Source organism: Crocuta crocuta, unplaced genomic scaffold, assembly GCF_008692635.1.
Source record: "Crocuta crocuta isolate KB4526 unplaced genomic scaffold, BGI_CrCroc_1.0 scaffold31, whole genome shotgun sequence".
In the NCBI taxonomy this organism is placed as follows: Eukaryota; Metazoa; Chordata; class Mammalia; order Carnivora; family Hyaenidae; genus Crocuta; species Crocuta crocuta.
Window position 1 is genome coordinate 12,694,057 of NW_027528362.1, and position 15,916 is coordinate 12,709,972.

The 15,916-nt window shown below is 48.5% G+C and overlaps 1 long non-coding RNA gene across 1 annotated transcript; it reads right to left on the reverse strand.

The window, feature by feature from the left end:
* Positions 1 to 12,153: 12,153 nt before the first annotated feature.
* Positions 12,154 to 15,908, reverse strand: LOC144223213 (uncharacterized). Its single transcript, XR_013332625.1, has 2 exons — positions 13,484 to 15,908; positions 12,154 to 12,850 (listed from the first exon to the last, which is right to left on the reverse strand). It is a non-coding gene; the product is annotated as an uncharacterized LOC144223213 (long non-coding RNA).
* Between the last annotated feature and the right edge of the window lie 8 nt (positions 15,909 to 15,916).

Here is a 15,916-nt window from a genome sequence, read left to right on the forward strand (position 1 = left end):
TCGGTTAAGTGTCCAATTCCTGGTTTCGGCTCAGATCATGATCTTAAGGTCTGTGAGTTTGAGCCCCACATCAGGCTCCATGCTGACAGCGTGGAGCCTGCGTGGGATTCTGTCTCTCCCTCTGCCTCTGCCCCCACCTCCAGATACATAAACTTAAAAAAAAAAAAAAAGCTTAAAAAGAAAAGAATCGCTTGTCTCTGACCATCTTTTATAGTGCACCCCAAATTCTTCCTAACTTTTGACTGTATGTTTTTCGTCCTTCTGCACCTCTGAGGACCAAAGAATGTGCTTTCGTCTTCAGAACTGGGTAGGGAGCTCTCAGAATGCAATCTCAAAATCAGGCTCCCATATAAGTTATCTGTCAGATCAGGGCGCTCGCTGCTGGGGGTGAACGGGAGCTCTATTAATAATTAACGACCCCACCGGGGTCACCGGCCCGGACTGGGCTGGCCCTCTGCACCCCTGCTTCTGCGCCTTGCATAGCGCACAGGCAGTCCAGGGCATGGGGCTTGGAGTATAACGGCCTCCCACAGACATGCCGTGACTCACCGTGGCATGAAGCCACAGCACGGCTTCGTAAGGACACGCTCCATCGTGTTTTCTTAAAAACGCTTCCCCTGTGGGCCAGGCAGCCTCTTCCGCGGCCCCTCTCGCCTTCTCCTCACTTCAAGGCTCTGAACTGGGCTCTTGAAGCCATCGCCCACTTCCACCATCTGCAGACAAACTAATTCTGTGTTTGTCTCCAAAATTTCACCTTCTCTAGCACGGCCTTAGATCAACAGACCCTTATTCGGCATCTGTCGTGTGCAGTGCTGGGCACGTACGATGCGAGGTGTGGTGGGGACACTGAGGCTGAAACACAGGGAGCAGAAGAGGTTTGCACACAAAGAACAGTGGTTCCGGAAAACGAGAGATACGTGCCAAACATCTGACAGAGACAATGAGATCCATGTGCCAACCCTGCCCTATAGCTGGCTGTCCCACTGCCCTCACAAGTGCCTGCATCCTGCCTCCTCCTAAGAGCCAACTCTTTGAAGGCATGGTCAAATCTCTCTCTGTTCTTCTCCACTGCCAAGTTCAAGGGCTTTTCCCACGAGGAATCTTTTGCAATAGATCTTAGTATAAATATCAGCGACCAGGGTGCCTGGGTGGCTCGGTCGACTGGGCATCCCACTCTTGATTTTGGTTCGGGTCATGCTCCCAGAGTCGTGGGATCGAGCCCCGCGTTGGTCTCCGTGCTGAGTGTGGAGCCTGCTTGGGATGCTCTCTCTCGCCTCCCTTGCCCTCTGACCCTTCCCTGCCCACACTCTCTCTAAAATAAAACAAAATTTCAAAAACCAGTTACCAAAAATGCCTTCAGACCAATAGTTTGTGGTTTGTATCTCTGCCAGAGTCTGATAATTTCTCCAGGTACTGCCTCCTTCAAAACGCACATTCACAGACTCATTAATGTGCATATGATTCAGAGGGACCCCACCCCCAACTGAAAAGAACACACTATGGTCTAGACCACTTTTTTTTTACTTGTAAGTTTGATTTCTTTTTAAGTTTGATTATATTTTTCCCAGCTTTGAGATGTCACCGCCACACAACATTGTGTAAGTTTGAGGTGCACGATGTGTTGATCCGAAAGACTACAAGATAGTCACTAGCTTATTGTCTCTTGGACTTAATCTTTCCAGTCGCTCTAATTTGGGGATGGGTAACCCAAACCATCTTTTATCCTCAATTTATTTTAACNTGAAAGACTACAAGATAGTCACTAGCTTATTGTCTCTTGGACTTCTTTCCAGTCGCTCTAATTTGGGGATGGGTAACCCAAACCATCTTTTATCCTCAATTTATTTTAACCAGAGAGAGAGGAACCAAATGTCAGGAAGACCTGTGCATGGTTCTCTCCATTGGGCTCCAAGCCCCACCCCCTACCCCCCACCGTCATGGTCCTGCCTGCCTGGTGCTGGTAAAGGACACAGACAGGAACTCCATGGCGTTGGCTGTAGGCAGGCAGGTTGGATCAGCCGGCCGTCAAAGAGAGGTAGCTCCATGTGGAAGGTTAGGAGAAATGCAAGTGGCTGGGGCTGTTACCAGCATGGTGATCTCAGGTAGCAGCTAAAGATGACACAACTCACATTCACAGGTAGACCCTGCGATTATGAGAAGTTCCTGATTGCTGCGGTAACAACGCCCTTCCTCAGAGCTGCTCGATGAAATATCTGTGGTCACTTTCCTCCCACTGATGCTAAATGCTGGCTTCCATTCAAAGTTGCCTGGTGCCCAGAGCTGCTTCCAGCTCAAGACACACACACAAGGGGACCAATCATGGGCACAGAGTCCAGGTCTGGTGATTTCCTGCCACACTCACCACCCAGCGCCACAGTGCACACCTATGCAGATTAGCAAAGTCCCCAGTTTTGAAAAACTAAGACCAAACCTGTATAAAACTGTTGCATATAAAGAAACCCCTGCTTTGCACACACTCAGGCTGCCGGAGCCAAAGGCCTGCACATGTGTCATGGCTCAGACTCTGGGAAGATGGAGAAAACACGATACAAGCCAGCGACGGCTGTATTGGCCTGCGAAGCTATTACTAATGAGAAACTCAACCTAATTATTTTGCTTTGCAAGGCAGAGCTTTCGAATTAATACCGTATCCTCTCAAATTATACAGTAGTACAGAACCCAGGACTAGAACAGGCTGACACAGCTTCTGGAGCTGCCCATCATCTGTCATTCTGGCTCGAGGTCAGAAGCGATTCCGCTCAGATACGAGAGCCCGGACTCAGGGCAGCAGTTTTACATGGTGTTTGGACATACTGGAAACCGGCTGATCTTCCCACCTCTTTCCTCTCTGACACTTCATTTATGAAGAGAACGGCCAATTAAGGAATTCAGCTCATTAAGGATCGGTTCTATAATGACCTCCCACCAAAAACGCTCTGCAACATCACACATTTCACCAGTGATTTTTGCATTACAACTTTGCCCTGTAGTAACATCTCTTCCTCATTGCGAGATAGTATGGGACTCTCAACTGCCTGGCACAGTTCGCCAACGTCTGTTGCCAAGAACTTTGACCCATGTTTTCTTTCTTTAAGCACTCGATATTTTTACAGAGACAGTCTCTGTGTTTCTGACTCAGTATCTCTAACTCACACGTTAGATTGGTTTTGCCCAGGAAACCTGGTAAACCTAGGTCCCTAGAGAACGATTTCAATTTTGCCGAATAGCGTAATTCACAGAAAAGGGCTCCCTACTAACTGTGACAAGAACTCCTCAGGTTCAAGGACGTGTTGAGTGAAGACTATCAAGCTCTTCGTTTCTCGGTTTGGGTGTCCATTGCGGCAGCCTGTCCCATGGGCCTCGCCGTGGGGGGTGGGGTGACCCCTGTGTCTTTTGGAACTAGAGGCCCTTGGGGTGCATCCCTGTCGATTACAAAAACATCCCTCCTTCTGTTTGCAGCAAATCTCTTCACATGGGGTGCTGCCGACTTGGCCACACAGCAATTTTAAGGCAAAGGACAATGTTCTTGCAGCATTATTGCGACACATGCCATTCTCGTTACAATGCCTGGAAGTCATGAACACTGTAGAAACACACTTGCTCTTTGAAGTGTCCATGCTTACATCTGGTATTTCCACATTTGGTGCCCTTGTCCTTCCTAAATCCGAAGCGTTCTCCCCCCGGCTAGTGTTGCTTAACTCCCAGGGGGAGAGGAGACCCAGGCTAACTCATTCCCTACTCTAGAGATATTTTGAAATTCCTAGTTTTTAAAAATTTTTTTAAATGTTTATGCATTTTTGTTTTTTTGTTTTTTTTAAATATTTTTTATTTATTTCTAGGAGAGAGAGAGAGAGAGCGAGCATGAGCAGGGGAGGGTCAGAGAGAGGGGGAGTCAGAGACTGAAACAGGCTCCAGGCTCTGAGCTGGCAGTCAGCACAGAGCCCGACGCGGGGCTCGAAGCCACGAACCGCGAGATCATGACCTAAGTGAAAGTCGGACGCTTAACCGACTAAGCCACCCAGGCGCCCCTGTTTATTCATTTTTGAGAGAGACAGAGCATGAACAGGGAAGGGGGCGGAGAGGGAGAGAGACCCAGAATCGGAAGCAGCTCCAGGTTCTGAGCTGTCAGCACAGAGCCCAGCGCGGGGCTCGAACCCACGAACCATAAGATCATGACTTGAGCTGAAGTTGTACACTTAACTGGCTGAGCCACCCAGGCGCGTCCCCCCCGCCCTCTCCTAATTTCTAAATAAATAGAACAGCCCTGAAGGTCTGTTAGAGACACAAAGTAGGTAATACTTCCAATAAAGGATTGATTTTCTTCCTTAAATTTACAGCTCTTTTAACAATGTTGAATTTCTGAGGCTGAGCCACTCCTGAAAGAGTAAAGAGGGGCATCTTTTACAATATTTTCTAGTTCAGTATGAGAGAAGGCCAAAACCATGTGCTTGTATTAATTCTACAAACAATCTTGGAGGGCAACAACTCTGGTCTGTTTCGTTCTACAGCCCTGGCTCGTACCTGGCACATAGCGGACGCACAATACTTATTGCGTGAGTGAATGTATGAATGTCATTAATTATATCAATATATATAACACATTTAAGTCATGCGAATGTGTGTATACACAAATACGTAAATATGTGTGCACATATGTATTGACTGAAGGTACCTGATACAAAAACTCTAACATCCTCTGAAGGATCGTTTCACTGTAAATGTACAAATGCGACTCATTTCCCAACGACATGCACAGAGCTCCGCGGGATGGCCCTCTACCAAGATGTACAGGGCTCTCAGTCTTGGGCTTTTCAGTGGATAAACATCCGCAATATGTCAGCATGTTTGGATTTTCTTCGTATGCTCTCCCAGTCTGTGGCTTCCTGACCCCGACCTTCTGTGGATCTCAGTAGCAGAGGGTTCCGTGGCTGGAAGCCCCACGTCTGGTGCCTCGTGGACACTCTCACGGGAACGCAGCCCCTTTCTGCAGGATGACAGGGGACATGCAGGGCACATGCGATCCCAGCACCGGACTGGGCCTCGACTTGGATCTGCCCCCACATCTGCACTCAGGCCAAAGCCGCTCGCTGAGCGCCACGACTGGCTGATTCCCGAGGAATTTATCACTACCAGACAGGGCTGTTGTCTCCAGTGAGATCCATCTACTCTGGACTCAGCAGATGTGCTGGTGGAAAATTACCAGAGCCCATGATTCCTGCCTTCGAGTCTCAGACTCCCAGAGGCCACGTGCGTCTGGGAAGTTGAGGAAACAAGGCTCTGAGAACCCTCCATTTCTCAGGCTAAGTAAAAGATGCCCTTCCTCATTTGAACAAGGTCCGGCAGAAAGTTCTGGAAGGTGGTTCCCACCTTTGCAAAATATTCTACGAATCCATGCTCTTTTCACGCTAACCACAGGCAAGAAGAAACCCACAGAAGACACCTTCTTCTGCGTGGCTCTCAAATACCGACTGTGGGCATCTCGCGAGGGCCTGAAACTGCAGTAATATGGTCACTTCCCGTGCGAAATCACTACACTGCTTTTCCTTTCAATTTGCTTGTGTTCGTTTTATTTCTGTCTTCAAAGCCCAGTTTTCCATGATGAGCATAAATTATGCCCTTAAAGTTATGCAATAAAAACTTAATTTTTATAATCCTAATATTTGTAAATTATCCAGGAATTATCTCATTTTAAGGAATGACCTGGAGGCAAAAGAAAGATATTTTTCAGTCACATCATTTATAATCATGAAATAAGTAAGAGCTGATGTGTCCGGGACTCATGATATAACAGTTCCTCATTTAGGTGCTTCGGAGGTATGATCACGTACACTATCTTCACAACAATCCTACAAGGGAAGAGTATCATCACTCTTACTTTCAAATGAGAAAACAAAGCACAGAGAGGCTGAGCAAGCTGCCCACAGTCAAACAGCAAGTCACTGGTGAACCCCGAATTCAAACCCACGTGGTCTAGCCCCAGAGTCTGTGACTGTGTGATGATCTCTCTACAGTTTCAGAGCCTACGTGAAAATTCTGGGGGCAAAAGAGAGAGCAGTGAATGTTTTAATTGTTCAGTATAACATCTATTATACCATTATTATGACTGTTCTTACCTTCACTTGGGCACATAGCTCTTCTTACTGCCGGCTTATCTTCTGCCCTCGAGTGAGTGCTCAACGCACATTTGTGCAACAGATTTTGAATGCCAGAAGCACGATACTGAGCTATGAACCCATTAATTAGTGCTAGGTGCTTACGTGAATTCTTAGCCTCATTTATTTTATTTTCACTGATGTAAAAAAGGGGGGGGGGAGTTAATTACAAATCTGCCTTCTAGCCTAGAACAATGCCCAAGGTTAGGTATGTTTTAAATGAATTACCCAATCAAGGGAAAAATATGTAACTCTATCATATACTTCATATACTCTATCATATACTCATGCATATCATATGCATGATCACTCTATGAAGGCAGGGAAATTATCTAAAACCAACAAGAAATTATAAAAAATGATTAACTATAAAATGTTTTTCAAGTTGTAAAAGCCTGAATCCCAGAATAAAGAAATACAATCTTACTGTTTCAGTGTTTGGGAAAAACAAAATCTAATTATTACTGAGGCGCCCAGTAGATATTTGTTCAGAGCTGTTTTGACCAACTGATAAAAAGCATCTGTCGTCAGCATAATGTTTACATGCAAAAACGTTTGTTAAAGATAAGGGATGAACCAAGAACATTGCTACCCCCTGTGTAATAAAGAGCGTGCCCTTCCCGGCTTATCGGTGGACAGAACTGAGCCTGGACCAGGTCTGCATTCTTCTCCAAAATACATCTGGCCCAGAGGCTGACCTACTCATACTGTAGTAGTTTTCCCACCCTCCTGCTTTGGCAAATTTTATCTGAATTTTATAGGCCATTTCCTGACCAAAATTTAGGAGTTATTTTAAACCACTAACCCCAAATGGTCTTTAATATCCAGGAAATCGATGTAGCCATAATAGGACACAAACCAGAAATTCCTCGTGAGGAGGCCAAGCAGCAGAGGCCCACTGGAGGCGGCTGGGTGGGTGGGCACAGCAAAACATGGCGGCCACGCACTGGGGAGCCGGCCTCACAACCCACCTGTGCTCTGGCCGGGCCAGCCTCTGGGCAAACAGCCTGTGCACATTCTCAGCAGGTGTGTGTGTGTGTGTGTGTGTGTGCGCGTGCACACACGTGAGTGTGTGTGTGTGAACAGAGCCATAGAGATGGTCAAACGTCTGACTCAAGGCAGATAATCATGAGAAGACTCGTGCCCCGTGTCCTGAGGAGGAGAGGAAGACCACAAGGGACCAGCATCCTCTCAATTCCCGTCGGCCAAACCCTCCTCAAATTAACTCTCAAGCATGCTGACACTCTTCATATGTACTTCTAGAACCTTCTTCCCACGTCTCCTCCTTCAAATGGCCCCACAGGGCTAGAAGTGGTATTGCCAGTGGCAACAATAACCATTAAGAGGAAAACGAGATTGTTGAGTCATTTTCAATACAAGGGTTCAGCTTCTACTTGAGGCCAAACTAACGCCCAGAAGGGCGGGTTTACAGCCCACATACATCAAGCAGCGGGCCCTGTACGACAGAGAGAAGGGACAGACTGATGGCCTCTGGAACAGCAGCAGCGCGCCACCTGCTAGAACGGCAGTTCTCAGGTGCACGCCGCACCCCCGAATCGGGACTCTGGGGGGGGCTCCCGTTCTCCACGACGCCCCCCAGGAGATTCTGCTGTGAGCGCAAGTTCCCGGACTACTCGTACAGGCGACCCCGGGTGGTCTTCAGCCCCAGGGTGCCTTGATGATAGAGTTACTTTACTACTTATTCCTCGGCGCTTATTTTTCCTTAAGCAAAGAGAAAGGTGCCCGGCACTGTATAAATGCCTTGTAAACAGTAACTCGTTTCATCTGCATACACGTCCCCTAAAACAGGCACCACCCACCGCTATCCCCATCGAACAGGCGAGGAACTGCGGGCGGAGAGAGGGCAGTAACTCGCACACGGTCACACAGCTTCCGAAGAGGCACAGAGGGAGGCAAACTGGCGCCCTTGTATTTAACCCCAGCGCCTGCTGCTCCTTGTGGGACTTCTCTCCGGATGCCCCCGACACATGTGACTGTCCTTCAAAGGAGCAGTGTGCACACGGCCCAAGCCACGCATCCCAGAGAAGGAGACATCTCTTCTGCCTGGCTCACCGGCTCCACGGAATTAAGCCGACCAAACCCTTCACAGACAATCACTTCTACTTAAGATATAAAGCCAGGTCAAGTATTTTCCAAATGGATGTGACAAAAAATGGGCCACATGATAGGTTCTGTGACCTTCTTCTTCCTCATAAAACGTTACATGTAAAAAGGCAACGATGTTACCTTCACTCAAGCTTTTCTCCAGGAAAGATCTGGACTTGGCTGGTAAGCTTTACACAACCCAGGATTAACTCTGTGACATTCAAGTGTTACTGTATGCTTTAAAAAAAAAAAAAATCTAAAACAGGACTTGAAAATGAAAGCTAATTAGGAAAAGGAATTGCCTGCATTTATTTATTTATTTTATGTTTTATTTATTTCTGAGAGAGAGAGAGACAGAGCATGAGCAGGGGAGGGTCAGAGAGAGAGGGAGACACAGAATCTGAAGCAGCTCCAGGCTCTGAGCTGTCAGCACAGAGCCTGACACGGAGCTCGAACCCGCGAACTGTGAGATCATGACCTGAGCCGAAGTTGGACACTTCACCCACTGAGCCACCCAGGCGCCTCAGCCTGCATTTTTAAGTGACACTTTAGGGCTGATGCTCTTGGATGATATAGATACTAACACTCCTATGCTGACTGGTTGCATGAAAGCATCATTGTGGGATTGTAGAATAAACTGTGATTGTTTCTTTGCACTATGAAAGTAACATGCTTACTTTATAAAAAATACGGTTAGCAACATAGCCCCCAATCTTCCTCTGATTAAAGTATACATTAACCCTCTTTATCAGAAACAAAGGAATAGTACCAATATAGTTATCCTTGGTTTATTTGTAACATCCTGAGGCCTACCAATAACTGACACATGGCAGAGAAGGTTCATCTTTCCAAACTGAAGGTGCCCCGTGGCCCGCCACCCCCCTCCCTGAACTTCTTCATTGCCAGGTGTGAGCGGCTGCCGTGAAAGCTGTGCGCCCACAGCTACAGAGACATTCAGAGTTACGACTAGAAAACTCTGGGTCCTGTTCTTCATGAAGGACTATGCTGATCTTCTAAAGCACACACTCAAAAAAAAAATTTAACCATTTTAACGAAACGTCAAGCACAGGAGCACACTACGTCTCCAAAATATTTTGCTGGGTTCGGACAACATCTACTTGAAGGGCTAAACTCTCTCTGAAAGAGGGTACACACAGCCTCTCCCTCGGCCAGTGTGTTCGGTCAAGTGGGAATAAAGCAATGGACTCCATTTTGGCTTCACGCAGGCCACAGCCAGTTACGACTTGCTGTTATCGGACCAAGAAAGAAGTGCCCACAGGCCACTGAGATATTTGTTCAGTAACAAACAATAGTCCTTCCCAAACTCTGAACAAAGTATTGATTCTGAGAGCAGTAAGAGATGAAAAGGTGGAAGAATCGCCCTTTATCAGCAAGAGATGAAGCCAACAGATAGGCCAACGCTGCACAGCGCGTGCGGTATCCCTCTCATATCTGATTGGGCGCTTCCGTTTGTCCTGTACTTTACCACGAATCTAGCGAGCCTTACAACTCAGATGACATAAAAAGCTCTTATAGGGTACAGATGAAAAATCAAAGATAGCAAAGCCAGGAATGTCTCCTAAATCACAGAATAAACTATTTACATAAAGCGTTCAGCACTGTGTATATTTCAAGTCGTGTTTAGTCTGTGGTGCAGAAACTACTCCAAATTCCTAATTAAGAGGAAACACCTTTGTTTGGCACTAATTTTATTACTGTTCCCCAACACCGCCACGGAGACGAGGCACCACTCCCATGCGCCAACGCGGTCCCAGCGGGGTGGAGAGTGAAGGCGGCCCAAAAATAGGGGCACCAATCACTAGTGATCAGTGACACCACCCCCCATGGGCCGGGTGCTGCTCCACACACTGGGGGATTTTAAAAAGGAGCTGTGTCCTCCGGTGTCTCGGAACTGTCAGCGGTGTGAGACTGACACACACAAGACAATGCGACCCCAGCCACGCGGCTGTGATGACAACCAACATTTCTCAAGTTCTGACCTACTTTGCACACGACCACACAGGGCGACGCAACGCTGTATTACTAGATTAGGGACCTGAGGCTCAAAGAGATTCCATCGTCCCATGGGACACAGAGATTGGTCCTTTGTGGCAATTACCCACCTTCTCGGCTGGGGAGTAATGAAGAAGAAGGCCAGAGAAATCCCATGGATCTGGGTTGCGGAGGGCCCGCAAACCGCGTCCAAATTAAAGCCGCAATGAGACGCTGCGAGACCCACAAACTCCAGCACTGACCACACCAAGCGCTGAGGAACACGTGGAGCACAGGAACTCCCACCCACTGTGATACTGGCGGGAACGCAAGCGGCACGGCCACAGCATGGCGGTCACCCGTAAAGCTAAACCTGCTCCCGCCGTGCGACCTGGCAATCACATGCCTAGGAACTTACCCAAAGGAGGTGAGCACCTAAGTCCACACAAAAACCTGCACTTGGATGTTTAAAGCGGCTTTATTCACAATCGCCAAAACCCAGAAGCAACCAAGGTGCCTCTCGGTAGGTGAGTGGATGCATACACAGAAGTGCGTCCAGACGCGGACTGTCACTCGGTGCTAACGAGACCGTAGTTACCAAGTCATGAAGAGACGTGGAGGAACCCGACAGGCACATCGCCACGTGAAAGAAGCCAGTGTGAAAAGGCTACATTCTCTAGGACTCCAACCACCTGACATTCTGGAGAAGGTAAAACCATGGAGACAATAGAAGAATGAGTGCAGAGAGGGTGGGGGAAGGGAAGGGGGAGGGGGTCTCGAGGGCAGCGAAAACGCTCGGGCTGATACTACAGTGAGGGCGGCATGTCACTGCACATCCGTCCAGGCCCACGGAACGCACCACGCCAAGGGTGACCCTCACGTGAACAAGAGACTCAGGGTCTGGGTGATGATGACGTGTCACCGTGGGCTCATTCATTGGGACAAATGGAGCAGTCTGGGGGGTGATGTTGGTAACGGGGGAGACTGTGCTCATGTAGGGGGGAGGGGGTTTACGGGGAATTCTCTGCACCTTCCTGTCAGCCTAAAGCTGCTCTATAAAAAATAGTCTTTATTAAAAAACAAAAACCACCCAGCTGCAAAGAAGGGAAGCTCTGGTTAGATGGCAGGTAGCCACTGTCAGGGGAGTCACGTGGTCACAGTGGGCTCTCTGCAGACCGTTACCGTCATGAGAACACAACAAACGGACGGGACCCACGACTATAATGACACGCCCGAGGGCTTTGGGGCAACGCCGCCCAGGGTGCACAGACCTGGAAGCGGGTTGTGGCCGTGGGAAGGGAAAGCAGGCAGGGACGGGGAGAAGCACCTAGAAAGAAAACATGGCGGCCTTGGTGGCTGAGTGACGTGGAGGTTGGAAAGCAGAGAGGGCGAGGCCTTGGGGCGAAGCCACCGCGTCTGAGCTGAGTGTCAGCAGACACCGGGCCACCAACAACCAAAAGACAACGGTCAGGATGGGCAGTCGGTCTGGGTCGGGTAAGGGGCGGTTAAGTTCGGTTCTGAACACGCTCACTAAGTCTAAGACCAGCGCCAAGGTGGCCTGTCCCAGGGGAACATGAAGACCCAAGACTGGAATTCAAGAGAAAGGTCTGGAACGCCCTTCACGGAATGAGGAGGGATCATTCCAGGAGATCTCCCCAGCTGGAGAGGAGAGGGAGCCGGCTGGGTGGACCCCACGGCACTCCCCCGTGAAGGCCTGGGGACAGGCAGAAGGGACAAGCAGAAAGAAAACTAGGAGGGACACATGTCACCAGACTGGGACGAGGGAACAATGGGGGGAAACACAGGACGGAACCAGTTCACCGTGTGCCGGATGAAAAAAATATTAACCCCAGTAATCCTCCTGGTGTTCAAGTTCTCAAAAGAAATTAACCATTGAAACGTGTTCTGGTTTATATCCTCTTTCATTGTACACATAAGAATGGTAGGAATATGTCTTTCGTATTGTTTTATGGTTGACATTTTTTGGTGGTTGTTTAATAATAGCAGGAAGAACAATGTCCTAATGACATTATTTTAGGCCTTCTATTGTTGCCTTTGCTTACTCTACCTCAAGAATTCAAAATACCAAATGGGCTCGAGAGGCATTTTAATGAGGCTAATCCTTTTTAAATTTCTGGAACAAATGTTATAACAAACGCTGTATATACTTCTGCAAATTAAGTGTTGTAACGTATTCTAAGTCTTGATGCCGTCCGGACTTCCAAAAGGATTCGTTTTAGAGCCTCGCTCGTGGGTTCAATGGGTCTGCAAAATCTTCACCAGCTCTTAACGAAATAACTGAACTTGTAAAGTTATGACCACCCTTACCAGGCCCAAGATATTTGCCAACAGGCCTGTTAATGAATAATGCAGGGTTTTGTGAATTCCCTCATGTCCTTGCCCAAGCGTGGGCAGGTTTTCTGGGTCAGCTCCTAAAGGCACTCCAGCCTGGGATCAGCCATCCATGTGGCAACCTTCCAAACATCCCCGACGGACCCGCAGCCTCGGGAGAGGGGACACCACGGATCTCAGGGCCACTGGTGGGGGCCGGGAGCTTCTCACCACCGTCCTCCGAGAACTTGTCCATCAATGACTCTGCCCTTCCAGGAGAGAAGTTAGGTCACCATGATTAATAACAGAAGCAATGACATCTTGGTATCTCAAAGGAGGGGGCCTTAGGGTCACTTTTAAATGCAAACACCTGGAGGTATACGCAAGACCAGGTGGGTAGATCTATCCCCCCTCCTGAGTATAACGTACAGTAACAACTCACGAAAATAATACACTGAATTTATAATCCTATTTCCCCCTCAGATTTGGAGGCGGGATGTCCTCAAGGAAGTTTCCCTGAGTTCCCCAGAGATGCTTAGATGTCCCCCCACCCCCACCCCTGGCCTTCAATTCACCTTGATGGCAGCCCTGACCCGCCTGAGCGGTATCTGCCTGGTGCTCAGCACTTCCTGCCGAACTGTGAATTTCCTGGAGGCAGAGTGGGTCCCTCTCACTGTGGCCCGGCCACCACCAGGCAGAGAGCAGGGCATGCGGAAGTGCCTGGGGCGCGTGTGCGAACAGAGGAAGGGGGGGTGGATCCCCGGAGAAGGGACAGATCTGCCAGCGACGGAGGCGGAGGATGAATGAGTCCTCCAAAACCATCTGTTTAATAATCACAGGCAAAATTTAAGATCACTTGGTCCCTAAACCACACTCGCTCTTTGTGTATGTGATTAACTTACACCACTAATAATTCGGTGAAGGGTCCACGCTCACACACTCGCAATTCACATACGCTATTTCTCCTGGTTGGTATCAGAGGTACCTTCCTTCTGATCAAGTCTGCCTGTAGAGACGACGATGGTTTGGATTACGTCTTCACAGTATCACTCCTGAAATACTGGGCTGCTGCTGGTGTCGCTGTCATTGGCTCTAAGTTAGAAATCAGCCTTCTCGTTTAAATCACACAGCAGAACATGGCTGGTCCCTACTCACACGGGAACCGAATCTCACTTCATTGGAATTCCGGGCCACTGAGCCCCAGGAGAGTGAGTGATGGACTAACGACGGCGGTACCACGCGGCAGGCAGCCCGCACGGAGAGGAAAATCGTCTCTGTTAAGGGGTGTCCCTCGGACCAGTGAGGGAGGAGTCAAGGCTGCATGCGCTGGAGACCCTTCCCTTCAGTCTGACTGCATGACTGGGAACAGAGGGCGCCCCCAGCCATAACACTTTGGGCCCAGTTTTGTCTCAGGCTTGCACCCCATTCCTCCTTTCTTGCCTCAGAAAGAAAAGCGTGGATGGGAGTCAGCGTAGACTCGGCCTGGGAAAAAGTCACTGGCTAATAAAACCCATCTACTAGTATCTACCATGGCAGATATGGTCAAGTATAAAATCAAGTAGCCCTCCATATGGGGGGAGGGGGGCTGTGCACTTCTCGCCCCGCACAGGAGGTGATGTTTGGACAGGTACAAATGCAGGTAAAAGTGTGACTCAGACACTCTTTCAAAGGCACAGGTGATCCAAGAATCATCTGTGTTGGCTTCTGTGTCCAGATTTCATTGATTTATAGCACCTTATCATTCAAAGTGTACTTTTCAATGGGTTTTGCTTGGATCAATACTGAAGTTATTTCAACTTGTTGGTACCTAACAGGTAACTGTGCCAAGAGGTAAGCAAAAAAAATGTTCCTGGTGGCATGAAGAGTGAAACAACTTTAAAATTAGACAAATTATTATTTTTGGATTTTCTTATACATCCATAAGTCATGTCCATGTAAGTCTAATTAGGCCAGGAAAAATAAAGTAGAATGATAATGCCTGGTAAGTCAACTGGTGATTGATCAGAGGGGTGTCCATTCACATGGCAGGTATCTTAAGATACTATGTGATCCCTTGGGGTTTAGAACCAAGCCAGTGGACAGGAATGTGCTTGGGCCTAAGTGAAGAATTAAAGGGAAATGAAATAATCCCAAACTGAAGAGCAAGGAGTTTGATTTCCCAGGCAAGAACAGGGGTTCCCATAAATGAGTGGCTCATTCTTTAAAGTCCTGGCTGTGTGAAAAGCTCGCTCTTATAATTAGCTTCGCTTTGCTAATATCATCAGTTAGAAACTCTAAGTCCAAACAGAGGTTCCTATTTCCAAATGGAGAACTTTCTCTCATTTGTTTGCCACTGAGTTTAGCAATCTCTCCTTGGAAGTCATAAATCTTTTGGTCAATATTTCTACACCCAAATAAAGTGTTGTAGAGACTGCTCTTTTGAAAGTATTTTGTCATCGTTACTAAAGAGCGTTTAGACGGAGTATGGAGCTTGGCTCCACTCCGGGGCGGGGAGAAACCGTCTGAAGTTCATTGCCGCTGTGATCACCAGCCTTTTCAACACCCGTGAAGGGGTTGCCAGTAAAGGGTCAAGTCCGGGATGGTGCGGCATGCCATGCGTGCACACCACCAGCTTCTCCTGGCCCCTAACAGTTAATACATCCCACATCCAGTGAGGTGGGGTCGGTGGCAATCCATCCTCCAGGAGAGAAGTTAACACAAACAAACAAACAAAACCTAAGAGCAAGATCAGGATCTGAAACAGTGAAGCAGCAAGTGGGAAAATCGGCAAGAAGCAAAGTAACTTTTAAATGATGGGGGGGGGGGTGCAAACCGCGCGTGGTAGTCATACTTTCGGGGGTTTTGTCCACAAGGCTCACCCACTGGGTAACGGGAAATGTCTTTATTCTGTCTGAGGGGAAGAGGGAAAAAAGAAAGGAGCCACAGCAAACCAAGGACCGTCCAGGGCTGGAAGCCTTGACCAGCAAGCCGGGCTCCCGGATCCTTTCCGGGCAAACACACAGCCCGAGGAAATGAAAACAATTTGTGCTTAGAACAATAAGATGGAGTTTCGCTTTGCTTTCACGCTCAAATATAAAATGGTTATAGCTTTCTAACGCACACAGGCAGCGGCGAGGGGCCGGGCTGGCTACCTCGCCCAAGCCGCGCGCACAGGAGCCCCACTTCTGCGCCGAGCGTCCTGCGCGGCGGCGGCGCGGTCGTGGGAAAGCACAAATACAGCTGTTTCCAGGCAAACGGCCCAGAATGTACAGCATCGACCAGGAGAGTCGCCCGAGAACGGGAGAAACACGCCCAGAGCGACTCCCGGGCACAAGTGTGGGGCTGTGCGCAGCGTG